The 27,253-nt window shown below is 37.7% G+C and overlaps 1 protein-coding gene across 2 annotated transcripts in view; it reads right to left on the reverse strand.

Moving 5' to 3' along the window:
• Positions 1-27,253, reverse strand: part of TENM1 (teneurin transmembrane protein 1) — an 829,655-nt gene that overhangs the window by 702,611 nt on the left and 99,791 nt on the right. For both annotated transcript variants that reach the window (XM_032123523.1, XM_032123524.1), the window contains exon 2: positions 306-404. The gene's annotated coding sequence lies outside the window, so the exon portion shown is untranslated. The remainder of the gene's footprint in view (positions 1-305; positions 405-27,253) is intronic.

The following is a 27,253-nucleotide window of genomic DNA, read 5'->3' on the forward strand; positions in this document are numbered from 1 at the left end:
TTACTTGCTGACCTATGAGACCAAACCAGTTTTCTCACAACATATTTTGAGTAGGTTGTCTTTGCTCACAATGACTTGTATGCATACACATAATCTGCATATAAAATTTTATTCAGAAGTTACTTTTAAAAATGTGAGTTCTGTACAAACCAGTCTACAAGGAACACACTATTGATTAAATTCTTAGCTCTAATAATTTACTGTTGTTTTCTGCCTACATTTTTCCCAGACTTTAGTCTGATACCATACCTGAGACCAGAAGATTCATAGCAAAATCTTGCTGCAGTTGCTTCTTTTAAACTCACCTAATCATTAATTTGAAAATTCTTTCCTTTGTGAAGACTCAGTGAAGCCTCTCTCCACGTCCTGCAAGCTCAGCTGAAGACTGTGGCAGGGCTATTCTGCTGTAAATAAGACAACAGATGAAGAGAATTTTATTCAAATCTGAAAAATAAGTTGGACTTGCAACAGGGCTCCAAATATAGCAGATGTATTCAAAGCAGTCATTTTAAAGTAAATGCAAGTCAGTGTTCTAATACAATGACTTCAACATTTAAAAGTATTGCTTAATCGAAGTATTAATGATATTTGTGACCCTCCAGACTCTGCAGTAGCCTCCACTCCTGGATAGCCCTCCATATTAAAACTACTTGCTTTTATGAACAGTGAAATATAGCAAATATTTAGGAACAACAGAGAAACTGTATAAAAGCAAGACACACTATAAAGAAAAATTCTATAGCAGAACTATTTTTTTCCACTCAGAAAATGCCAAGAAGAAAAATAATCAGTTCTGTGTTCTACCAGGCTAAACCTACTAGAACTCCATGTGATGTGCACCTGTCCAGCTGCAACATCAAAGTCCTCTTCTCTGCTTCAGGATAACAAGGATTGTGCCCATTAATTACTAGATTTGAAATTGGGCTTCGGAAACATCAGTTTACACAAATTTTGAAGGTCAATATATTGTCTGAAAAGGGATTTTCTTGCATTAATGTGTTTATACAACAGATTAACTAGGCTGCAAGATATTGAAAAATGAATAAAGGTAGTTATTAACACATAATGCTTGCCTGGGAACTGTGAATAAGGCTACTTTGCAATTTTCTTCTACACAGGAAAAAAAATGAAGCTTTGTTTCCATTTGCATCGCTGCATTATTTTTTTCAAATGTATTAGAATACTCTATTTTTCATGCTGTGAGAAATAAATATATTCAGAACAGCTGAAAAACATTGCAAAGAATATTGTCTTAAAGCTGGCACTGATTTCAAGTAGACAGAACGTTCATTACTTCATCTAACAACCATCATACTAAGGATCAGGGGAAAAAGCCAACCAGATAAGCATTCTGAATGCTTTATTTCAGTTTCCCATGTTGGTGAAGAAATAGAATATGGGTTCATCAACACCAGAAAGCATCCACAGACAATGTAGGGAAAATGAATTCAATAAACAGAATGTGAGAAGTGTCTATTTCAGTCATCATAACTTAGATGAGCTTATTTGGTAGGCAAAAAAAAAATCAAGGCTTTCACTAAGATGTCAAGTTGTAGCATGTGTTCTCCTGGTAACAACTAGAAAACATCAGGTGTATGAATTGGCTTTTCCTTTCCTTAATTTCAGTCAGTCTCAGGAAGACAAGAGTATCGCTTGCCTGTTTTACCAAGTGATACCTGTCTTCTTGCTATTGAATAATAAAAAAAATTTATTCACTGAAATAATATTTGTGTGACTGCTCCTGCATACACTTTCGTAAAGCCATATAAAAAAGCTACAGGTCTCAGATCAAGACTGTTCCCTACTGAGACTTTTGGGTGAATCTTTAGGCAATACCAGAGATTATTAAAAGAAAATAAAAACTGAATGACTCTTGCACCACATTTGCTTTTAGTGACCTAAACCTGACTCTTGTTTGAGTAGTTCTTGTGGTCTTGCTTCCATTACAGGTGCTAAGAGGTCACAAAATATGGAATAAAAATTGCTTTTGCCCCAGCCAAGGAAATCCATCAGCATCACCTCTTACAAAAAGCTAGGCCAGAGGGGTCCAAAAATCATAGAATGATTTTGGTCAGAAGACACTTTTAAAGGTCATTTATTCCAACAACCCTGCCTTGGGCAGGGACATCTTCAACTATTTCACATTACTCAGGGCCTGATCCAGCCTGGCCTTGAACGGTACAGGGGTGGGGCATCTACCACCCCTCTGGGCAACATGTGCCAGGGCCTCACCACCCTCTTTGTAAAAAATTTCTTCCTAATATCTAGTGTGAATCTACCTTCTTTTAGTTTAAAATCATTACATTGTCCTTGCACAATATGCGTCCTATCTTTATTATAAGCCCTATTTCAATAATGAAAGACCACAACAAGATTTCCCCAGGGCCTTCTCTCCTCCAGGCTAAGCAGCCCCAACTCTCTCAGCCTTTCCTCATCAGAAAGGTGTTCCAGCCCTTTTATACTTTTTGTCACCTTCCTCTGGACCTGCACCAACAGGTTCACATCCTTCCTGTGCTGGGGACCCCAGAGCTGGATGCAGCGCTGCAGGTGGGGTCTCACCAGCGCGGAGCAGAGGGGCAGAATCCCCTCCCTCCCCTGCTGCCCACGGGGCTCTGATGCAGCCCAGGACACATTTGGCTCTCTGCACTGTGAGTGCCTGTCGCCGGTTCATGTCCAGCCTCTCACCCAGCAGCACCCCCACATCCTTCTGGGCAGGGCTGCTCTCCATCTCTTCATCCCCAGCCTGGACTGACACTGGGAGTAGCCTCAGCCCTGGTGCAGCGCCTTGTGTTTGCTCTTGTCAATGGGATTGCTATGGGCCATGTCCTGAGCTTGTCGGGTCCCTCTGGATGGCATCCTGTCCTTCAGGTGTGTCAGCTGCCCCACACAGCTGGGTGTTGTCTGCAAACTTGCTGAGGGTGTGCTCAGTCCCACTGACTGTAGCACTGATGAAGACATTAAAGGGTCCCGGTACCAGTATGGGCCCCTCAGGGACACCACTCATTACCCATCTCCGTACAAACATTAAGCAATGGACCACTGCCCTCTGATGCAAGCAATTCCTTACCCACCAAACAGTCCATCCATCAAATCCACATCACTTCAGAGAGAAGGATGTTGTGGGGGACCATGTCAAAGGCCTCACAGAACTGCAGGTAGACATCCACAGCCCTTCCCTTGTCCACTGACGTGGTCACTCCATCAGGGAAGGTCACAGGGAAGGTCAATGGCCTTGCCCTTGGTGAACCCGTGCTGGTTGTCTTCAGTCACCTCCCTGTGCCTTACAGAGCATCTGTGGGGATCTGCTCCCTGATCCTCCCAGGGACTGAGGGGAGGCTGACTGGCCAGTAGCTCCCAGGCTCTTCCTTTTTAACCTTTTTAAGAACAACGTGATAACTTTTAAGTGAAAGGCTTATCTTAAGAACTTGAATAATATATTGCCTAAACTATTTCCAAAAAAACCCCCAATAGAATCTAAAAGGTCAAATTAACAAATTTGAAACTTATTTTGTAGGTCAAATTCTGTAAGTCTGAAGTGATACATTAGATTATTTGCAATTTTTTTTTTGTGTTTCAAACCACCAAACAACTCTATTTAACCACCATCTCCCCATCAATTTTTCTCGGGCCTATTTCCAATGCAATTTCCTAGAGGTCAGCTTAGACATATATAGAATATATATCATTTTAACCTGAGCAACAAACTATAAGACATGAAACTGCTGGTGGAGCTAGTAATTTGTCCCTACAATTGACCTTCCAGTGCTCCATTTATTTCATATTTCTGTTTAATCACATAGCCAGGGTTATTCTCACTCAGCTACTCTATATGCATTTTACAGTTTTGATCAAGTTTTTACCATTTTTCTTTTCAAATCAAATTTGAAAATATTCTTGAATTTTTCACCAAATCTAAAAAATTATAATATTCCATGGTGTTCAGAAGTGGTATATTCTTTACTATGCTATAATCAGTTATATGGACTATTTATAGTTTTGAAAACAACCTAAAAAAATGATGGAATTAAATTAATCACTGCTGATTTGGCTCTTACTTCTCCATTAAAAAAAAATAATGGAATGGCAGTTTTAACATGAACATTTAGGAAGTCATTCAACATAAAATTTGAAATACTTTTGCTTGTGGTAAGAGAAAATGGTTTTGCACCTATTATGAAACATTCTCATGGGTCATGTGGGAAGAAACCCAATTCAATGAGCTTAACTCCACCACAAAGATGACCAACACTGTCTTTACATCCACCATTAGAAATGCTATGTTTAAAGAGCTGTGCTCAAAAATAGAAGATGGAAACTTACATTAGATAACCTAATTCAAAATATGTTATAAATTTGCCAAGTATGGATTCTCTCTGAGTCGTAGCAGTTATATTTTCTTAAATTTAATTATATACGTCAATTTCATCACCTGCTCTCAGTCAGAAAGTAAAATATGTTTTATGACAGGAAAAGATCAAACTTGCTGACTGTGTGAAGATGAAATTCTTAGAGAAGTAATCGAGGACAGCGGCTGTTTGCCTCCAAGTTCTCCTAAGCCTTCTACCAACATGACTATTTCTCCTGCATAATTTGCACCCTGGATCAGAGTGTACGAAAGTTTGTCCCCTACTTGTCAAGAACATGCCCCTTGTGTCAATATCCTATTTTAAACGAAGTGTATTTATTAATAGCATATTTTAAATTTAAAATAGGTGTATTTATTAATAACTAATTTTTATTATACTAAGGCTATCCCATACCCAGCAGAGGCCTATACACAAATTGGAAGCCACCTGATACCATGGTTGCAGCACTCTGGCAGCAGTTCAGGGATCTACAGCTGAAAAGTAACATTCAAACATGACACTCTCAGAGCTCCTGCCCTGGACCCCCATTAGCAAACCCAGGTCCTAGTTCCAGTCTCTCTGTATTTATATGTAAAAGCAACAGTCTCTATGCGTTTAAAAGGCCAATCACTTTTTTGTTTTTAAGCTTAATAATGCCTTATTAAAAAAGAAAATCTCTAATTTATCAGAAATCAGCTCTATCTGGTACTGCCAGGTTTCTTTCCAGAAAAAAAAAATCATTGAAACAAAACAACCTGAAATCCCAACAGTTGAAAATTTCTTGCAAATTATAAAAAGAATTTATTTTCTATAGGAAATACTTATTTTCACAATAAGGTTTGGTTTTTTCAAGGTTAAAATATCTTTCAAAACACAACAGAAGGATAATCTGGCTAGCACTACTTTTTTATAGACACAGAAGTAGGTTCACAGCAGTGAGAGAAAAAAATGTGCCCTATGTCCACAAGTAACTCAAAGGAGGAATTCTCAGTAACTTCTGATACAGAAAATGTCAAGTGTATTCTTAAATGTTTTGTCCATAGGATAGAAAACTATCCAGACTGAGGCATAAACAATTCAGTTTTCAACTTCCTAGCTTTAAGCTAGTAAATCTTCATTCATATCTCTGGTAGTTCACCAGGAAAGGGGTCTTATTTTCACATTAACTTTCATGATTTCCCAATATATACAGTAAACAGCTTGATTAACATTTCTGAGGTGGGCAATTGGAATTTGGAATGTTATTGTTCTGGAAATCTTGAGATTTCTTGGAGTAGCACAGTATTTCTCCCATGTGTTTTGCTTCCTTTGCTTGTAGTAGGGACCACGTTGCTGTGGCAACCGAGTTCCAGGATGACTCCAGAGCTGTGTTTGCTGACACTGTGCAGCAGGATTACCATCCTCCTTGAAGGAGGATGCTGTCATGATAACACTGAATTCCCCAAACAGAGCAACTTTCAGGTAAACCTCACTGTTTAATCATATACATGGCTTGATAAAGAACACAAAAGTACAAGAACTAAACTTAAGGAGAAATATGAAAACAGCTTCCAATTTAGACTGGTTGTTCAGCCTGTGCTATGTCAGGAAAGTCTACTTTTCTTTCTGTTTGCAGGTTTTTCTTTAACAATTCTCAGAGTCCTTCCTTCATCATATTACCTTCATTTTCTATATATTCCCCAACAACTTATATTAATATGAAGCTTCAGAGCAAAATCCTCACCTCCCAGAAGTTAATAAGTGTTTTAGCACTCAGCTTCCGAAGGCCATGATTTAATTGCTGGAAAAGGTAAGACCAGTCTACAAAATATGCAGGTGTCATCTCTGTAACTAATGTACTCTCCAAGGTAAACAAAATCCTTAAATCCTGAAAATAACTTACTATTAATCTAACATTCCTTTAGCTCAGAAAAGGGCTTGTGTTCATTAAAATTGCATCGAGACATCACTTATCAATTTGGCAGATCTCATTATTCAGATTTTGCCTTTAAAATCTAATCAGTATCTTCGTCCCAAATCATTTTTATGCTCCTTCCTCATTACAAAAAAACGCTATTTTCAACTTAATCAGTTTCACTACACAGTTATATTTCATTAGACACTAAAAAGCTGTGAGATTGGGGTAGTCTATTAAAGAAAACATTAAACATAGAGCTTGACTTCTGAGAAATAAAGTGCTCTACATGAGTCCTAATGGAAGAGATTGGTAGAAACATCGTCCTAACAGAAATTTAGGAACTATACCTTGCAATAAAAAGCATTGTGTTTGAAGGAATTCTCAAATACATTCAAATGGAATTACTGACAGTGTACAGCTAGAGTCACACCTATTTTTCCTGTGTACAAGCCTTCTAAATCAAGAGTAACATTCAAACCTCAGGTATATTTTGACACCAAAGGCTGATCATATATCAGCTTTACAAGGCAAGGTGGGGATGAAGAAGGAGCAAACCAGAAACCCAAAAAAATTTTTAAGCTTTTTTTTGGAGCTGACAGCGATGTCAGAGAGCATCGAACAATATCCCACTGTTTTCATGGTTGTTTGAAGGTTATGAGTTTTCTGAGACAAGATGAAATTCCCCTGAAAGTACCATGAAATAAATTTTGTGGGACCTTATAGAAGAAATATGTAATTGCATTACACAGCAAATACCTGTTACTATCTTTTGGTGTTCCTCTGAGTGTATGATACACACCCTAAAACTGAACACAATAATTTCGTTTAACAGCAAAAAGAAATTGGTTTATCTTTTGTTCAAAAAGTCATGCTTCAGTTCACCTATTTTAAGAGAAATAAAAGCAAACAACAGAAAGGATCCATGTAAAAAACCTAAATCCTATAATGATACTGTGGAGGAGACACTATTCAAATTGAAGTCTGTCTATGCAAAGAGTGATAATGGGTCCATCAAGCTCAAGCTCAAGATTTTATATAATAATAATAATGAGATGCTGAATGCTCAAGTTGTAACTTCTTAAAAAGACTGATTTTCAAAAAGCACCAAGGGCTAGGTGAAAAAAGCCCAGGTTCTCCAAGTTTATTTCAGCCCACGCTGCTGTTTTGAATACAGCAGGGCTCCAGGGCATTTGCCCAGCCCAGGCCTGATCCAAACTATAAATCAGGAACAGACCTGCAAGTTTACATGAAGACTGTAAATGTTTCATCTTTGGCAACAATCTTTTATTTGCAAGGAAATAATACATTTTTCTCAATGTTACTGTATGGAAAACAGGAAAACACAAGCATTAAAATATTGCTTCCCAAGGATAAAACAAACTAGGCCATAGCACTGCTTGAATACAGGTGAAAATGTGCACAATATAATACTTAGATATGCAAGAGATACTGCTGATGCGTCTGCTGCTCAGAGAAAATTTACAGCACAAACGTTGTATGAGTCAGTGTGATGGCTGCTGTCAGCTACAAAAATCATCTGCATCTTACACATCTACCACATGCAAAACACTCCTGCAACGATCTCATTAAGGAGGCTGTGCCATACATCAAAATAATGTTATACCTACAGCAGCCTATAGATTCTAAAATATGCCCTTCTTGCTTATTTTGTACACAGTGAAAAATGAGACACTTGTGGGTAAACTTGCTCATTAATTCTGGCAGATAATTGAGAGTACATGCTTGATACCACAACTTAAGTATCTGAAAGCCATAGAAATATAAATATTCTAAGTGTTAGTGAAAAAGAAAGAAAGGGAGAGGAACGGAGATGGAAATTATTTGAACTACACAGAATTTTAAATGGGTAATAATTAACTCAGTGGCAAGTAGCTGAGATGAGCGGCAGAAAAATCTCACAAGCATTCTTGAGCAGTATCTAAAAATAGGGCTGAAACAGAAGAAACATTTTTTCAGCAATTAATTCTGAGTTTCCTTCTTCCATTCTTTGTTGAAGAACCAACTTCTATTCACTTTAAAAAGCTGAGGAAGTTCTGCACATACACATGAAAGAATGGAGGACTGTCTTGTCCTTCATGACCTTGAGTAAATCAGCATTCATTAAGATGGGATAAAACTGAAGAGAGGAATTCCTAAAAGTTCTCTCTCAACAAGACACAATCCCAGAGGTGCCTTATAAGGCTGAGATCAGTCATATCTCAGTACCTTTGTGCAACATGAATATTCTTCTCCATTTGTAGTTAAGGTTCTAGGCACAGCATAGGGCACAGCTTCATTTCCTGCACAGGAACACCCTTTGAATAGCAACATATTAGAATGGCCCTCTGAGTACCAGTCAGCTGCAAGAGTAGCTTTGGCAGAACTGCCTCTTAATTCCTTAACCAGAAGAGGAAAGCAGCCCCCAACCCTCCATTCATGGGCATATGGGTCCCAGAAAAAAAGGACAGCAGCAACAGGAAAAATCCTGCTGTGATCAGACGTAATCAAAATATTTCTTAGAATGGCTTTGTGTCTAGAACTGATCCTGCTCCTCAGGAACTAAGTGGATTCCCCTCCTCCATTTTTCCTTTGCTGTATAAAATCTATACAAAATCCACTCTGTTCCATATTTTCTAAGCAGCACCCATCACGTTGTTCATTCAAAGGTCAGGCCAACACATATGGCATGCAATTCAGAACAGCAAACATGAAAACATTTGTCATTAGTCATTATAAACCCTAAGTATAAACATAAATAGTTACCTACAAAGGATATTTCATTTCGTAGGAAAGGAGGTGGCAGTGGATGCTCACTAGCAATGAGTTGCAGCCAGTACAATAATTTGAAAATTTATGTACACAGTCAGTGCTCCCGCCAGCAAATAATGCACGCAATTACTGCTCCTGTTAATGTGCCTGCATGCCTAATTTTGGGAGCAGCATGCCGAGTGCTTTCCCCTTAAGGTGGCTTGAGCAACTGGTCTGTATTTTAATGGAGAGAACCATATGTAATGAAAGCAGAATGTCCAGGAGACAAGGCACAATTTCAACTTGTTCTTGTTGCCAGAGTAATAATTACAGTGAAATGGAAAAAAAAACCCAAGTACACACCTACTATAAACAGATGGCTAATAAAAATTTGGGGAGTTCTTTCAGTAGAGAAATTGAATGCTCTGAAAAGACACCTACATAACAAATGCTTGGACATGTTGTCTCCTTTTATAGGCTACTTAAAGATGTGCCCTCTAGCTCAGGAGCTGAACTGCTTTTTCTGTTATTAACGATTACATGCAGAAGTTTCAGAATATCTTTATACTAAATATTAACCTTTATAATAGAATGTTTTAAATATTCTCATGAAATACAGGCAGTAGATATTAACTACTAATGTGACATACTCCAACATGGTCACGAATTTTTATGTTATTGATCACAGCTTTCTGGTCTACCATCTTTAAATTAAAAACAATCTTGATGAAATTAGGAGTTTACAATATATATTGTAAACTTGGTCCACTGAGATTTACTCATGCCTGCAAATATCTGCTCTGTTTTGTACTTCCATTTGAAGACAAGAACAAATATTTCCATTTGCTCAAAAATGTTGACAGGTGAATCAGCATTTCAACACTGAAGTAGGTCAGCCCATGTTGCACTATTCAGTGTAGCAACATGACACTTCTCAACAATAAAATATAGTCTAATACAAATTTGAAGTGATACAAGCAAATATCTGTTTTTCTTGCAGAAGGAGAGCTGCTTTAATTTGAAATTGTCCTTGCTCTATCTGTAAGAAAAATGTGAAATATTACAAATTAATTACTTTTGCCTGCCTATCTTCATCCCAGTTGATAGCAGGGCAAACACAAGAAATAAGGAGAAGCACATCTGTTCCCAGGCAGCACAAGCGACAGCAGATTTAAAGAGACATCATCAGCTTCAAACGTTGTCAAGTAGAAGCAGAAAGAATAAAAGCTATTTCAGGTACCACAAACTGCCTGGAGTCTCCCCTAGCAATTTAGGGAGGCAAGCCCAAGCCTTTTCTGTTTCTTAGAATGTTTTCTTTACCCTGTTTGTGTTTGAAAAGTCATGCCCTTAAGGGAAACAGAGTCTCAATGTTCTACATTATCTGTACACAGAAACACTTGTCAGTGGGGAAAGGAAACAAAGCAAAGTTGGCACCTCTCACCTGCCTCGTTTGCAGTAATTCTATGTAGCACTTTTAGTAATAGGAAGATGGATATTCTCAGGAAGTGTTTATCAAATAAATACTTGCCCCTGAATACAAAGAGAAATCAAAAGCATATTCCTACAAAAAATCAATAATGTGAATTACACTGCAAAATACCCTTATATTCTCTTTTTAGAATATGTTATCCTGTCACAGATTTCTGACACCAAATAACTACCATAGACTTTCCTACATGGAAGGAAAAGACATTTTTAAGATTGCAAATATGGACCTTGAGGAGTTCCTTAGCCCATGTGCTAAGGCGTACTTTTTTGGAAAGAGAAGAGCCAAACCCTTTTTCAAGAAAAAAAGAGAAAATTCAATATATAATTAAAATACAACATTGTAATTAAAAAGAAAAAAAAAAAACCAAACACCTCTTAGCCACCTCAGTGTTTTATGAACAATCCAATTATTTATTAATTAAATCATTGAGCAAGGTATTTGTACACAGTCTCAAACATTAATTTATGGAGTAACCAGCCTGAAATGCCATTTTTTTGGCATTGGGGAGGATAGGCTTAACAACTTTAAGTCTGTTCTTTCATCTTTATGAGCAAGCAATATGGTTATTCAGCAAAAGCTACACACATGCTTAAAACTAAATATACCTGAAAATATCCTTGCAGATGGAACAGACCATAATCATAGTTGCAGTGGATATGACTGAAGAAAAATTTTACAGCCTCTTAAAGCAATATTAGTACTAGAAATTGGTGTAGATTTATCCAAGAATGGAGAAAGAAAAGCTAAGTCTTTTATTGTATTATATATTACCTCCCCATTAGCAGCATGTTCCTGGGTGGTGGTTTTATTTGCCTCTGACCCATAACAGATGTGATGCAAGAGATTCAGCTCTTCCCTGCCACACTTCATAAAACCTCCAAATGACAAATGGATCAGAACACACTCAAGAGAAGAGGGAGGGCTGAGACACTACAGGTAAAACAATGGTCACATAAGCCCGCAGTTATGTAAACTGATTTCTTTATTGAAAAACCAAACAACCCCTCCCCCCCAAAATGATTAAAATAATTAGGTCATTCCAATCAACACTTCTGTCAAATACTTATCTACATGAATCACCAAGACATTTTAACTCTGATCACATTTTGGATTAGCCATACTGTGATCATTCTTTTAAACTTTCTCATCAACTACCTCTTCATAGATTTAACATATGAACAGGCTTCATTGCTCTATTTGTTCCAGTCACTGTATTTATCAAAGAGTTGCTCTTATTAATTTTTTTAAGCAGTCTCTTGTTTCTCTCTTTCCTTTAGGTCAGTTATCTCAGTAATTTAGAGACTCAAAATGCTGTATATAGCTATCATGTTGCCACACAGCACCAAACTGGGAGCATTTAAAACACCCCTGACAGCTCTCACTTCCATCCAGGTGATTCTAATTATGTTGCTGAGACAAATTTCTCCAGTACTACCATCCAAAAGCATGGATGAAAGGTTCAGAAGCAGTTTTTCCAGGAAGGCATTGGCAGTGCCTGCACTGGAAAAGAAAATAGCATTTGTCTGAGGTTTTTCACTTAGGTTTTGTTAATCTTTTCCTCCACATGGTTTCCTTCACTAATGGCAGCAGAATGGATAGCATAGAAAGCAAGAAAACATATGATAAGATGAGACATCATTACTAATTTTAATTTGCTTGTTTTTATTATGTCTTTAGAACATTAAAAAAAAAAAGCACAATACTGTTTTTCCTATTAAAGTGTGATTCTCCATAGAAAACTGACTAAACAGTGACACCATAGGGTGCCTTGCCTGCTCATGCTAATTAATTTTCATCTAAAATTATGTAGCATGTTAAACATTTCAACTGCTACCCCCTCCAGAAAGATTAAACAGCAGCATATATTGGACACACCAGACAATGACACCTTTATAGGGACTTAATATTTTTATGGAGGTATCAACAGCTCCGTGTACGGAGCAACTCCACACTCCTACATTTCCATAGACATTTTCCACAGACATTGTATAAAAACTCTTCTATTGCTTTCTCAATCAATACTTCCCAAAACAGCAAAATAGTGCTGAATGCAAATGAAGCTGAGGAAGCTGAAGCAGATCTAAGTTCAAAGATAGCAAAGATGTAAAGTGATCATTAAAATGCTGGTGACAGAGAGGGGCAGACAGAGACACATTTGTTTTCCTGCATAGTTCTTTTCTTTTGTTTTTTCTATTTTAAAGCACAAATTATTTGCATTCATTTTCACTTTTAGCGGAAAAACCCCAATCAAATTAAAAGTGCTGTTTTAAGAACAGACATTAAAAGACACTTCTGGAGATGGAGACAAGTACAGATTAAGTTCTATATTTTTCAAACAGTTTTGATAGCTACATTTATATCCAACTCATTAATTTAAATGTGTGTTATAATTACAGCTTGATGATGTCTCCAGTAGGATTTATGGGTCCAGAATCACATTAATGTTTATTACTTTCATTTTAGTCATACGGATGGCTCCCAAATCAAGGCTTACAGCCACTTTTTCAAAGTATAGACAAGCGTTTCTCTCATTGTTACTGATCAATATTTTTTCCATTTCAATGGAATTTTCAGTTCTCGCTTGCTTAGGTGATAATAATAGGTGGTTTTTAACAGGCTCAACATCCTTCAGAGACACTTCAACTGGTATTTCTTATCCAATTGTCACTTTAACCACTGGACAACTTTTTTCAAACAACTTCAAGTCCAGTGAGTCCCTGAAGTGAGGTCCACATGTCTGAGCCTGCCCTGCTGAAGTGAATGGGAAGCTTGGGACTGACTTCAGTGGACCTCAGATTTCACATGCTGTTCTAGAGGTCAGGAAAACTAAAGCTGAGATTTGGATCAATAAATTCAAACTTGTGAAATCATCAAGTCCAATTGAGCACCTGCCTTTAATGATCACAGAAACGATCCCTGCTCTAACTACACATCAGGAAGTATGAATACAAGCTTTGTTTGCATCTGGGTGCTTCAGTGGCAGCAGCTGAACTGTGAGAATAGTAAAATAAATTCAAAATGCCATCAGTGAATACCCCAACATTGAAACTAATTATGACATTTATGCTACACAGTGCCTTCCAAAGTTAAAATGTCCTTCTTTGTGGCTAGTTGTTTGGACATTCTCAATTGTGAAAGCCAAATGTGAGATAGATCAGCTCACTGGAACCAGAAGCACTGAGGAGGTCACAAGCTGGGTATCCCAAAATGGGAAGCACACAAAATACCTTTTTGAAATGGACATCATTGCGCTTTAGGTGAGGAACAGAAAGAGAAATTACTATTGCAGAAAGTTGCATTAACTCCTTTATAAATGAAGTTCAGTCAAGTGGGCTGAAAAAACCTTATACTCCCTAAGGAAATGAATTTAGCACACTGGTCTTGTTCTGTCCAGAAGGACCTACATGTTTTGGGTGCCTGTCTTCAGACACAATGCCATGGGTTATTATTTGTTTTGTAAAACAACCCTTAACTGTGTTTTTCTGAAACCTGTGTCTTCTTATATTTCTCAGGGTGACACAGTATTCTGTGAGAGACATCATGTCTGATTACATCAGTCAGACTGCATTAAGCTGTGTCAGTAATGACTGCCAAAGTGACTGATATAACTGGATGTGACACACCATCACTCTGTTCCCTCGTCTGTGAAATATGAGACGGATTTGGGGGCAAGAGGAAAAAGAAAAATCACAAAAAATTCATACCAATAGAAAATATAAAGAAAGCTGTTCCTGTGCTTCCTTTCAAAAACGAAATTGATTGGAAATCTTTTATTATTTTAGGGGCTAAAATAGTGGGGTTTAAGATATCTCTTTAGTCAGTTGTGCAGATGCATATCGTTTTAAAGGAAAATCATGCAGACCGCAGGATGGAACTCAAACAGTTTTGCATGTAAAGATGTACTGCTTATTTGAAAACCTTCATGGCCACCCCTTTGGCACTCTTAGAAGAATGCTCTATTAACTTCATATATGTGAACACAGTAGGTAAAACAAAGCAGTCTAACACTTCCAAACTTCTAGAAAACTAAAAATTTGGTGGACCTTAAAGGCTTCTTGTTACTGCTTTATGATTAAGTATTTTAACACTATCAATATGCCAGTCCCTAACAAATTTCTAAGAACTCTTGTATCCATGTGATTCTTTTGGCACTGGCTCAGGACCATCAAAGGAGATTAACAGGGGATTAGGATCTGAGCATGCCCAGGCTGCAGAGCAGGGCCAGGAAAGCCTCCGGTACCAGACCTTTTAAAAGCCTCAGTCTTTCAGTACTAATCTAAGCTCCCAAACAAAATTTAAGCTATCTTCAGCAATGCCAATATTACAGAAGCCAGCACATTATTTGCCATGGATACATCCTCCCTAACCCTCAAAAACTAAGCAGTCATGAGAATCCAAAACAAATCAAAGCCTGGAAAGCAGCTAGAACAGTTAGACTTTCATATGGTGCTCAGCAGAAAAAATCAGCCCCTTTCAAAGCAGATCACTTTCTAAAATCCCATGTGGAATTAAGGCACAAAAATTATGAGTAGTAACAAGCACTTCAGGGCCATTTATCGTTTTAGCTTCCTACTATATTTTTTTATTCCTTTGGCCAGTTAGAGAATTCTCATAGCCAAATTCTCAGGAAAGCTGTATGAGCTGCCACACTGCTCTTTCCAACACAGAACACTCAATGTGAATTCGCAGAGACACATCTTGAGCAAAAAGATGAATCAGTGGCTCTTCATCTTCCATGTTTGCCTCTCTGCTCAAATTACATGAGGTGTGTTCAAGCCCTTTGTACCACCAACATTAGAAACTGGAGTTACCAAACATTTGTATGGGCTGACACTTACCTGATCATAAGAACTAAATAATGTCATACTGCTGTCAAAAAATAAATCACACATAATCAAACATAATTAGGCATCAGCTGGCATACTTAGGCATGTAATAACATGTAATATGTACTGCTTATTATTACATATTGATTTTCTATTTTTTTAAAGTAATAGGACCGAGTGCTTCTGAGTTTGACACTACCCAGTGCATGGGAAACAAGAGTACAGCATTGCCAGGTAAATTACCCTTTATTAATTAAATCTATTACAAGCAGCAGGAATTACATCCCATATAATTCTGGGGAAATACAGTCTTGTTTTTCTTTTCTTTTTTTTTTTCCTTTTTTTCTCCAGTTGCCTCAACAGTTCTGAACTTCATGACCTAACAGAACAATATGGCAGCAGCCATGAAGTGAGGTAGAGAAAATACACCTTGCAGGGGCTGGAGGAAGATAAGGTCACACATGTGGCACGCACAGTCACACAGAGAAGTGCACGACGTGTTCAGAGCACACACAGACACAGTGGCTGCCAGTGCCCAGCCCGACAACGCGCTCTGCTCAGCCCTGGATCCTCAGCTGCAGGCTGGATTTGCCTGGAAACCCGTAAGCTCATATGGCCTGTGATTTGCACGGAGGGGGAGAGGATTGTTTGAGTCAAAGAGATCTTTGCTTTGTTTACAGCAAAACAGCCAACAAGACTTTTGCCCTGTATACAAATGACTGTGTGCAGGTCCTTAAGCAGCTTTGTGGTTCAGTGGGAACCTGACTATATCTGAGCAATGGATAAAAATAATCTTTTGAGTTGATTTGTTGCAGAAATATAATAGACTGAAATACGTTTTTATATGTGCACAAAAATTTCTGAAAAATAAAGATTCATTTACATTAAAGCATCCTGTTTTTAAAAAAGTTTTCATACTTACACATCCAGAAATATCTCTCCCAGACTGCACACAAGGCATTCAACTACCTTGATCACTCTGAGCTTTCATGTCAAGGACTAGAATATAACAAGCAGGGGAAAAAAAATAATTGGCCAGGTAATGTTTAGAGTCACACAGGTACATTTGAAGGTCCATCCCTGTTCTTAAACTCCACTTCTAAATGCATCCAAGTGTTCTGATAAAAATCAGCCTCAATGTGAAATAGGAAGAGAATGCATTTTTGCTTGGTTTCAGCCTTATCTCCGAAGGTCATCTCTCCCCCCCAACACATTTTGCTTACAACAGAAAAGAGACTACATTTTCTATGATGTTGCCTCACTAAATTGCATGAGCCAAAATAATTTGTGGGTCCATTTTCCACAAAAAGTTTTCTGAAGCCTAGAGCTCTGTACAAGAGAGTATGTATCAATTAATCATCTTCAGAAAGAAATCATGCGAATATTGAAACTGGGAACTCTGTATGCAAACTTCAGCATTAAAGAGCTGAACAGAATGCAGAGCATAAGCCCACTGGTGGAAATATGATTTCCCACAATTGTCTTTCTATCTCATGCAGAAAAGTTGTATTTACCCCTTCTCCAACATACAGTCCATTGAACAGAAATGCAGTTACAAGATGTTGCTCACTGGACTTCTGGCAGGGAAGAGATTAGTGATATCTCTAAATTTATCTGATCAAACTTGAATTGCAATTTCTAATTCTGCTTTTTAATTCACAACGAGTCTTAGAGAGACGGAGTTTTTAGGTCTCTTTGAATATCTAGTTCCAGTGACTCTCAAACACCACTTCCAGGCCATAGGAATCCTTGCTGCTTTCAAGAGCTTTTCCTGCCCAGAGCGGTCACAAAGCTGCACAATATATTGCCGTGTACCAGTGCACACATTAGACAGCAATAAAGTCAGAAAGTCAAGAAATTATTGGTTACAACTTCTTATCCAGTGTCATTTAGGAATGAGCCTATGTTAGCCATGTTATACTTCAAAATACCACTTCAGAATGCTAAAAAGAAACAACAGAGCTACAAAGAAATTAAGAAAAAAAAATAATCTCCTTCAGATAAATGCAATAGAATCTTATCCTCTTCCATGAGCCAGAGTAAACTTAGAGTCGACTCTAGTACCCTTTGCTAACCCTAATCCTAACCCAAAGGCATCTTGCCTGGTTTTATGCAGAGGCTGCTGTATCAGAGCACATGTACATCCTAACAAGCACAATCCTACAGCAATGCTTGGAGCTTTGATTAACAGTCTCCTTTCTGGTGATGTGTTAGCTGAGCCAGCCATGCTTGCTTCCAGGTACTCCCAGTTTCCAAACACTGAATTAGATTTCAAATACTTCAGCAGCAGCCAAGCAAGAAATGCTGATGAGATGTTTCTAAGAGCACACCTAATTTGCTACAGACCCTGAGTGTTCTTGACCACATGCAGAGCACAAAAGAAGCTATCAACTCTGGCCAGAGCACAGGATGATCTAAAAAGAGTTTTAAACATATTAAACAGTAGACCAGAACTTACTCTCTAGAACTGCACATGCTAAAAAGCTAACTCTGCACCTATGAGTGTACTATAAATGAAATCGTGAAGAGTTAATGACACCTTGTTGTCCAGCTACGAGCAATGAACACCGACACAGCTGAGATGTCTGCCTGGAAGCTCTCTTTTAACCCAGATGACAATAACAGAAAAAATACATTCAATAGCTTGGCATCTGAGTCTTGCAGCTGTCAGAGCACAGAGTGGCCACAGGTGCTACTCCCAACCATGAAATCCACTAGGGAGGGAGAAGGCAAATGAGAGTACAAATGCTACCAGCAGAACAGGGAGTAAAGGGCAGAAAAAAATCCCTTTCAACTGCCAACATAGTGGTGCAGATGCCTTCTGACTGTATTTACATGGTGACATAGAAACAGCAATCAAATTGGTAAGCCTAATGCATTGAGCATTTGCCTTTGATGTAGGCAAGTCAGCATCTGCCAGAGAGTCTCAAAAATAAGAGGGGTAGGGGTGTAAAAATTATAAATAAATACATACATATATATATATATATATATAGTCAGAGCATTAAATGAGGGGAGAACACACAGCAGTTTGCTTCTTTCTTCAATGATTTCTCAGTGATGTGGTGATGTACCCATTTCTATTCATCTTTCCTCTTGTTCTGTTTAGGCCTTCTCCTTTCATCCCTGTGGTCAGCTGTCACTTATTATATGAATCACCCATGCAAGATGTGACTTCTGAGCGTCACCCTTACAACTGTGCTCATGTCCACCACAGTGCTACATAAATAGCTCCATGAAAATCAGTACTATTGGAGGTGACTCTGTCAAATGGCCAAGGAACTCATGTCAACTTTCTGTAGTTACAAAATTAGGGTAATGGATCATTTGCAGCATTCATAACAGAAGAAATGTCACTCCCAGTGAACACAGGTAAAGTCATTCCCTCCCTTTTCCTTTCCTTCCTCCAAAACACAGGTATGCACGAGCTAGAAAGTTTCAGCAGCAGAGTATTGGAAAAGTCATTACAATGATGCAGTTCTGCAACATACAAAAGTATATCAGACAGACTTGCTATTGCAGCTAAAGGAAGATGAAGTTCTCAGTTACTCTCCTATAACATACTTACACCAGGAACGGAATCCACTATTATTCTCATCTCTACACATATTTTAATTCCCCTCTTTTAAAAACAGAGCTCAACATGAGAGCAATAAAAGACAATATTCCTCATGAAAACACCCTAATAGAAAGCATTACTTCCAGCTCATGGAATTTCAATTTTAAAAAGTCCTTTGATTTTCCTATAAAATAGTAAATATGGATTATTAAAAGGAATATCAAATCCAAATGTTTTGACAACCATTTCCCCAATATTCTATTTGTTCCCTTTATTTCTAGATACTTCTGTAATAATCAAGTATATACACAATACTAACAGACTTGATTCCTTAATCCACACAAATTCTGAAGAATTAGCTAAATCCCTTCCTGCTATTTCCTATCCAGCTAAAAAATAAAAAGACACATTTTCCCAGACAAAACAGCTGGATGCAAATTCTTTCATGTACTCTTTCAAAAATGCAAGAAATCAGTTGCTGTATAAGCACAATGATTAGACCTGAGAGTCCATTAGATATATGAATCAAGGCATGGTGTCTGCCTAGTTTTTAACTCTTGCATGGTGGCAGATCTACATTAGCCTTTACAATTGCAAAAGTAAAACATGAATTAATCTTATGCTGAATTTTCTACAGCTACATAAAAGAGACTAATTCCCTTAACAGCCTTTACATTACAACTGGTTTCCATGTCCATTTATTCCAAAGATTTTCCATTTACCAATCACATTCTGCAACTTAGTCTGTGGCCATGAGTACCTGGCTGATTTACTCAAACTGAAAGCTGAAGCTGATGTTTCACATGCAGTTATTGCCTAACAATTCATTTGATGAGATTTACCAGGGAGATTTCATTGATGGGATGGTTGGTGTGCACAGGGTCCACATAGCCAGAGCTGCTGAGAACACAGAGGTTCAAATACCAGCCCATGGCTGTGAATCTCACTGGGCATTACACAAGTCTGTGCAATTAGTGATTAAAAATGTTTTCAAGGCACTGCTGGTACCTATGATTCCATAGCTCTAGCTCAGTACTTCAGAAGATACATATGTCTACAGCATGTAAAAGGTTTACAAACACTATTTAAATACAATGGAATTTACACTGTCAACTCATTTAGGCATTTTGTTATCTAACCTGTCACCAATTTGTAGCTAACAGTGCCTAAATACATTAATAACGAATCACTTTTAGCAATTTGCATCATATAACCCAGTTTCACTTTAGGGACAAACTAATTTCATGGTACAACACTACATTTTCATTTGTATTCTGGTGTAAGCAAAATTCATCAACTAAAAGATTTCTAAACTATGTAAATCCAGGTAATAATGCATATAGTCTGGAGACAAAAAAAGATCATCACTAGACAAAAGCACATGTTAGCTACCATATAGAGTCTGGGAGGCCTTTCAGGTGCTCCCTCTCCTCAAGGACCCGTAGGGGTGCAGGGAGACTTCAGCGTGACCCAGTGCATTTAGATTGCAAAAGGTATTCCATGTTATTGTCAGAAACTCAGACCTCTGAAATTCTCAAAATAAAGACCAAAGGCTACTATAAGGTTTGCTAGATTACAGATTAAATATCAGTTTCCATCCTGCAAATCAAGAACATTTCCCTGGGTGAAATCCAATTGCATCTCATTTGCTAACTCTCAATGCCAATAGGTTTCATTACAAAACTTTCAATTAACTAAAGCTGCATTCATGATTGCTCTTTGCTGTTTGCTTGTTTGTCATCAACTGTAAGCAACACAATATTTCATTTGGAACAAGCCAAGTCCGTAAGGTTTCAGTTTATCCTCATAAGAGACATGGGAAAAAATACTTACATTTGACATGAAATGTTCCACTCGATCAAATGTAAAATACTAAGGACAGCTTTGAATGCAATCATCTGGCTAAAGGAAACTATCATACATAATAACATAGGACTATGCTATTCCCAATCATTTCTCCTCTCTAAAGGCCTGCTAAACATTCAACAGTATTACAAGCATCTTCTTTACTATATATGATGTTTCTAAGCAACCCCTTGGCTTCTCTGAAGAGAAACCCTGAAAGAGCTCATAAGCCACAGACTACGTGCATTCACCTTAGCCATGGGAAATTACCAGGAAACCTAGAGCTATTTGCTACCTGTTCCAGATCTTGGAAACATCAACGTCATGACTTGGGCTACAGAATGATTTTGAAGCTACTAAAGGCAAAAAATATTTAGCTTTGTATCTACTTTTTCAAAACCATAGAACTTTCTCCATGTTAATCAATATCTCAAATCCACAACATGTTAATGAACCCCTAATATACTGAGTATACTGACACACAAAGTGCAAGCACTTTTAAATAAATACTAACTTCATGGATGTCAAAATCACTTCGCATGCAGTGCAAAATGCAGTGGAAAGGCAGTGACTTTTAAGGTGAGACCCAGCAACAGTGCTGCATAGGAAAACTAACTAAAAGAATAGGAAAGACCTCCCAATCAAGAGAACGTTTATCTAAGCTTTTTTGGGCCCAAACCAAAAAGCATTACACCTGTCCTTTTTCCTTATGATCCCTCCTGAACCCCACACTCCTTTCCCTCTCAAATACTCTGCCTCCTTTATTGTCCCACCCTCTGTCTTTACTCCCATGTGTCAGTCCTATATTACCTCTCAATCCTTACTCAATTTCTTATTTCTTGATAGCAAATCATCTCTACAGAAGCTTCCCCTTTCCAAATGAGCTTTCTAATATGTAGTTCCATAAACTGTGTTTCTCTAGAACCTCCTTGGGGAAAACTTAGCTACATCTTAAATTAAACACAGAAAAAATGGAAAATGTATGTAATCTGCAAAGGCATTAATTATAATACTATGCCCACTGTTTCTTATAACATAGTTCCACCAAAGCAAACCCAGCGAACATGAATTAAGTAAAATCCTCCTACAAACTAGAGCTTGAAAATGGGAGAAACATGGTTGTCTGAATTAACCAGTGGTTTTCCTCAGCTCACAGATTCCCACAAAAACTCCCCTTTTCCATTTAGCATTCACACAAGCACAAAGGACAGAGGGTGCTGGCCTCTGCAGGACCAGAACCAAACTCCAATATAGTGATTAGAGTTTTGCAACACCCAAAACACCTGTATGAAGATCCAAAACCCCAGGATCTAGAAAATTAACGCATACATTTAACCTTAACATAGGCATTTGTCCGCCTTCTGAAGGTGTCTTTTTTTTTTCCCATACTGAATTTCAAGGAGAGACTTAATATTTGATCATTTACATGTGGAGGATTCTCCTAGTATCTCCTGTGTGCAAATTGGTTTACTGTGAGGAGCTCATTTATTTCAGGGCAGAATTGTCAATATCTTCTAAAAACAAATAGAATTTCTGACTTAATAAAGAGATTATGTCTCTATCAGATTTATGAGGCTATAGAAAATATTAAACCCATGAGAACTTAACTTCCAGTGGTTCATAAGTGTTATTTCCAACTGCTAAGTTAATGTCTTATGGTATCATTATGGAACTTTTTCAATCCCATTGGACAATTTCATCTATTCCCACTTCTGGAATAAATAGCCTGAAACGATGTACTCCCAAACTGTTCTGGCTGAAAATCTTATGACACCCTGTTGAGAATCATAGTTAGATTATTATTTCTTGCAAATACAAATATTTGCTTCTCAAAACATCCAAGGAAGCTACATTACTGAACAGTTACTTCTTATTCATCTCTCAGCTATGGTATTAAACATTTCAGAAGTTATTTCAAAGTGATGGATAGCAGAAAATGAAGTAAAAATACAAAAACATTTCTATATAAAAAGACAGAAAAATCTCACTAAGCTTAAACTTTATGAAAAACACAGGTATGATTGGCTGGTTTTTATTTAGAACACGACTGACAGTTTTTCAGTATTTTTCTCGTGTCATAGTGAGTGACTGCAACCAGGGGTTCCACACAGAGGAGTTGCCCTCCTAGGGCAGTGCCACTTCAGTTTTACACTGGCTTTGGTTGTGGAGAGGGCTGAAACAACCAGAGTGAACAAAAGGACACCGAGAAAACACTTAGCAAGAGATGAATAACAAAACAGAACCATTTGCACAGGTGTTGGCTTGGCATTATTTAACTCTTTTGTATTTTAAATTGTGAGATTTTTAATTTAGACAGGGTTCCTTTGTGGCATGGTATTGCTCCTATCAAGCCTATGCTGTCCTTACCCTTTGGCTATTTTTAGGGTGTAAATAAACTGAAGTTAACACTAAATGTAATAGGCCCTTGTCTGAGAAAGTTCTTTTCTGTTTTCGTATTCAGTCACTCCTGTTAAATGCACATACTGTGTTTCCTCTCACAGCAAACTTTCCCTATCTGGAAACATAAAGACATGCACAGAGCAGCACTTGTTCATCTAAATCTAACAAAATGCTCATGTGGTGCATTAACCTGTGCAGTAATGAAATCTATATTGTGTATGTGGCAAATTAATTTTTAGCACAATCATATCAATGAGATTTTGAAGCTGACCTCTGACAAAGTAAAATTTTCCTCCCGTAACTTATCACCACTTTCTGTGAAATCTGCCTGTAGGTCCATAGCGTCTCTGCAAGAAAACTACATGCTCAGTTCCAGCTGGGACAAAGATTACTAACTACCAAGAAAATGGTAACTCAGACTGAATTTTTACTTGTAATTGCTGAAGTAAACATCTGTTGGAGATCAAGCACTTTGAAATAAAAGCATTGTGTTGCGTTTATATCTAGAATATTCTTGTTATAATTCAAGAGCAATTTAATCTCTGTAAAAATAAAAATATGGCCTTGTCAATCTGTTGTCCTTGAACACTTCTGTGCATCTTATTCAAGAAAAAAAAATTTCCACTGAGAAAGAAAAATGCATTAGCTTCTCACTAGAGAAACTTTCCCACTCTTACAGCTTTCTACATGACCATTGATAGGCAAATGTTTCTAGTTTCTTCTGGTAAACCTCTCATACTCTGCTTTACATGTGTTTTACAAAAGAAGCTCAGGGCACCACTGTGGTTCAAATTAGACAGAAAATGAATGCATTGGATCCTACCTTTAATCTTCTTTTTTTAAATTGCACAATGTTAGAAGTTTAAATGTAATCTATATTGTTGAGAAAAAGTTTTTCCAAATGACAGTTAATTTAGATAAAGATGCAGACTAGATTAAACAGATAGCAGACAATATATATGATAGTAGAAAATTGGTTTCTATCTACTTTATCATTATCTGAACCAATGTGTTGCACAAGATGCTAAGTAAGTAAACTGCCAGTGAGAAATGTTTGTTCTCTCTGATGGAGAAGTGAAAGCCAACAATGTGACACAATAGTGTTCATGTAGAGATTAACAAAACTGCATTATTGGTCCATGCACTGCTGGTAGGAAGCTTCATCTCTATTTCATAGCATGAAGTAGATCCTAAAACACAATTAAGAAAGACACCTTAGGGCAGAGAGAGAAATACCTGGATAAAACTCACTAGTCCATCATTTGAAAAGAACTTCTCTAGAGGATTTTAACAATTACTATGTTTATTTGAAAATAAAAAAATAAAAATTCACCAAATATGAGCAAATCCTGGTGAGATCCATCCTGGAGATAGCAACTGTTGCAACAGTATACTGTGAATTAGAAACCACAATGTATTCCACCCACGTGCAAGTCCTGTTATGACTGAAGTAAAGAGGATTTAGGTCATTGTTTTCAATGAAAACATTTTTCACTCACACAGTCAATCTGAGTAATAGCAATAACAAGCATTAAATTTTTCTTGCAACAGGTGGTAAGAAAATGTACAAAATCAGACACATTCTGCCTTTGTGGCTGTTTTACTTTTCCCCCCAACCAAAATATATTATTCAAGAGGTAGGTGGTTGGTTAGTCGGGGTTTTTTGTTTACATTCCCTGTCATTATGTATAATCTGCAAACTTCATTCCTTCTAAAACTGGTCTAGTCATTATTTCTTAGTTACACCATGACAAGCCTCCACTGCAGATGACTTTCAGAAAATACAATAATTTCTTCTCTGAAGCTAACAACATTACATGCCACTGTTACTTCAGGATGATATAAATCATAATAGTCTTCTTTTCTTTTTTCTTCAAATTATTTAATATTTACAAATTTCCTAGTAAGTCCTCCCAGCATGGAAAAATTACTGCTCAGAAACAGATTTTCCATATCAGTTTTCTGTTCCCCTGTTCATATGCCTGATTCTATTTTGAAGATACACAATTATATTTCTAAATTAACTTTGCATTTTAGCTAATTGATTGTATTCTGCATGCAAGCAATGCAGTTTATGAACTGTTTACATTGTAAAACTGTTTCACCTCTGTGTTTTAAAAGAAGGCAAAAAACTTTTGTCTTATAGTCCTGAGGGGGTCTTGACGTTTGCTTTCTCATCCATCTTTGCACTGAGTAAACACATGGATCATCTTTTAAGCCTTTTACATAATTTCAGCATTGTGCGAAGATGTTGGATTTTAAGTGGTGGCCATATATTCCACCACTTTCAGTTTTGATTTATATTGTTACTTTAAAAGGTTTTGAGCTTGTAAAACTTGGTGCCAAACCCTGAAATATGCTGGTAAAAACAAATTATCTTCTTAAAGAATCAAGTTCAAAATGGTCCCTGATTTTATGGAGAATTGGCAGAGATTGAGATAGATTAAGGGAAAAATAAAAGAATATGTACTACACTGAAAAACAAAGATTATAACTCTTGGGGAGGGAGGAACAGAACAGGTGAATGTGAGAAGCTCAAGGGAAAAAACAAACAAAACTGAAATTCACATAACTTGGTTTGCTAAATGTCCAGTCCATGAGAAACACTCTGACTCCAGGCCCATACTTAATATGTTAGTTTTATCAAAACTCAGTAACCAATATTTTTAGAATAAACATGTCACCCTTCATTCACTTCTGATCATAAAACTGAAAAAATATAAAAATATCTGGAAAATATAGCTGACTGAGCACAAACACAAAAGCTTTCAGGAACATGTAGTAAACAGTAAGATGTCCAGCTATAGAGCTGACTACTACCCAGTGTTTTTCACACAGAACACATGCTCATCAGTACAAAGCATTAGGACTGGATATTATGCTTGTCTGTAATGCAGAAATACTTCTCTAACACAGAGCACCGGACCACGTGTACAGAGGAAAAGTTACAAATACACTTCTACTGGAGAGAAAGAAAATCACAGAATCACCAGGTTGGAAGAGACTTCTAAGATCATCGAATCCAACCCGTGCCCTAACACCTCAACTAAACCATGGCACCAACTGCCACATCTAATCTTTTTTTAAACACTTCCAGGGTTGGTGATTCCACCACCTCCCCAGGCAGACAATTCCAGTACTTCACCATTCTTTCCATGAAAAACTTTTTCCTAATATCCAGCTTATATTTCCCTTGGCACAGCTTGAGACAGTGTCCTCTTGTTCTGTCAGTGGCTGCCTGGAGAAAGAGACCGACCCCCACCTGTCTACAACCACCTTTCAGGGAGTTGCAGAGAGTGATAAGGTCTCCCCTGAGCCTCCTTTTCTCCAGGCTAAACAACCCCAGCTCCCTCAGCCGTTCTTCGTAGGGCTTGTGTTCCAAGCCCTTCACCAGCCTCGTTGCCCTCCTCTGGACGCGTTTGAGCATCTCAGCGTCCCTCCTGAACTGAGGGGCCCAGAACTGGACACGGTACTCAAGGTGCGGCCTCACCAGTGCCGAGTACAAGGGAAGAGTGACTTCCCTGCTCCTGCACCATTCGCTGATCCCCACCTGGCAGCATGGGGTCAGAGACTCAAATATTTTGTTTTATTAACTGATTACGGCACTTGTGCTTTTAATTTTTTTGGCATTAAAATTTCATAAGAACTTTAATGTTGACTTACTGCACATTTACAACAGCCACACAAATCCAATCGACTATGATGGCTCTAAAAGCCTTTTAACAAACAATGTGGACAATAAACTAGCCTTTGCAAAGGAGCCTTGAGAGACTTCCCAATGTAGTATTGTAGGCTTTAATAGGGTCTGCTGACAATTCTTTACAGTAGTCTGAAATTCCATCAGACTATGGTTTCACTTTGCTAAACCTTGCTAAACTTCAGTGTTACCAAAAAGCTGTGTGAACAGGGTAAGGTGAGACCCTTTGTGGGCAGCTTTGAAACGTCTTACAGTTGCATTAGTTCCTATCACCTCATTTTCAGTTGAGGTTCCAGTTGTATCATCTTTCAGGATATACAATAAACAAGCCAGAAAACAACACAATGCTCTAATCACACTCCTCAATAATTATGCGTAATTAATTTTTTCAATTATTGCTTCAATTCATAAACAACAATTTCACAAAGAAGCAACTCATGAGCTGA

The sequence above is a fragment of the Corvus moneduloides genome, chromosome 14 (genome assembly GCF_009650955.1).
Source record: "Corvus moneduloides isolate bCorMon1 chromosome 14, bCorMon1.pri, whole genome shotgun sequence".
Lineage (NCBI taxonomy): Eukaryota > Metazoa > Chordata > Aves > Passeriformes > Corvidae > Corvus > Corvus moneduloides.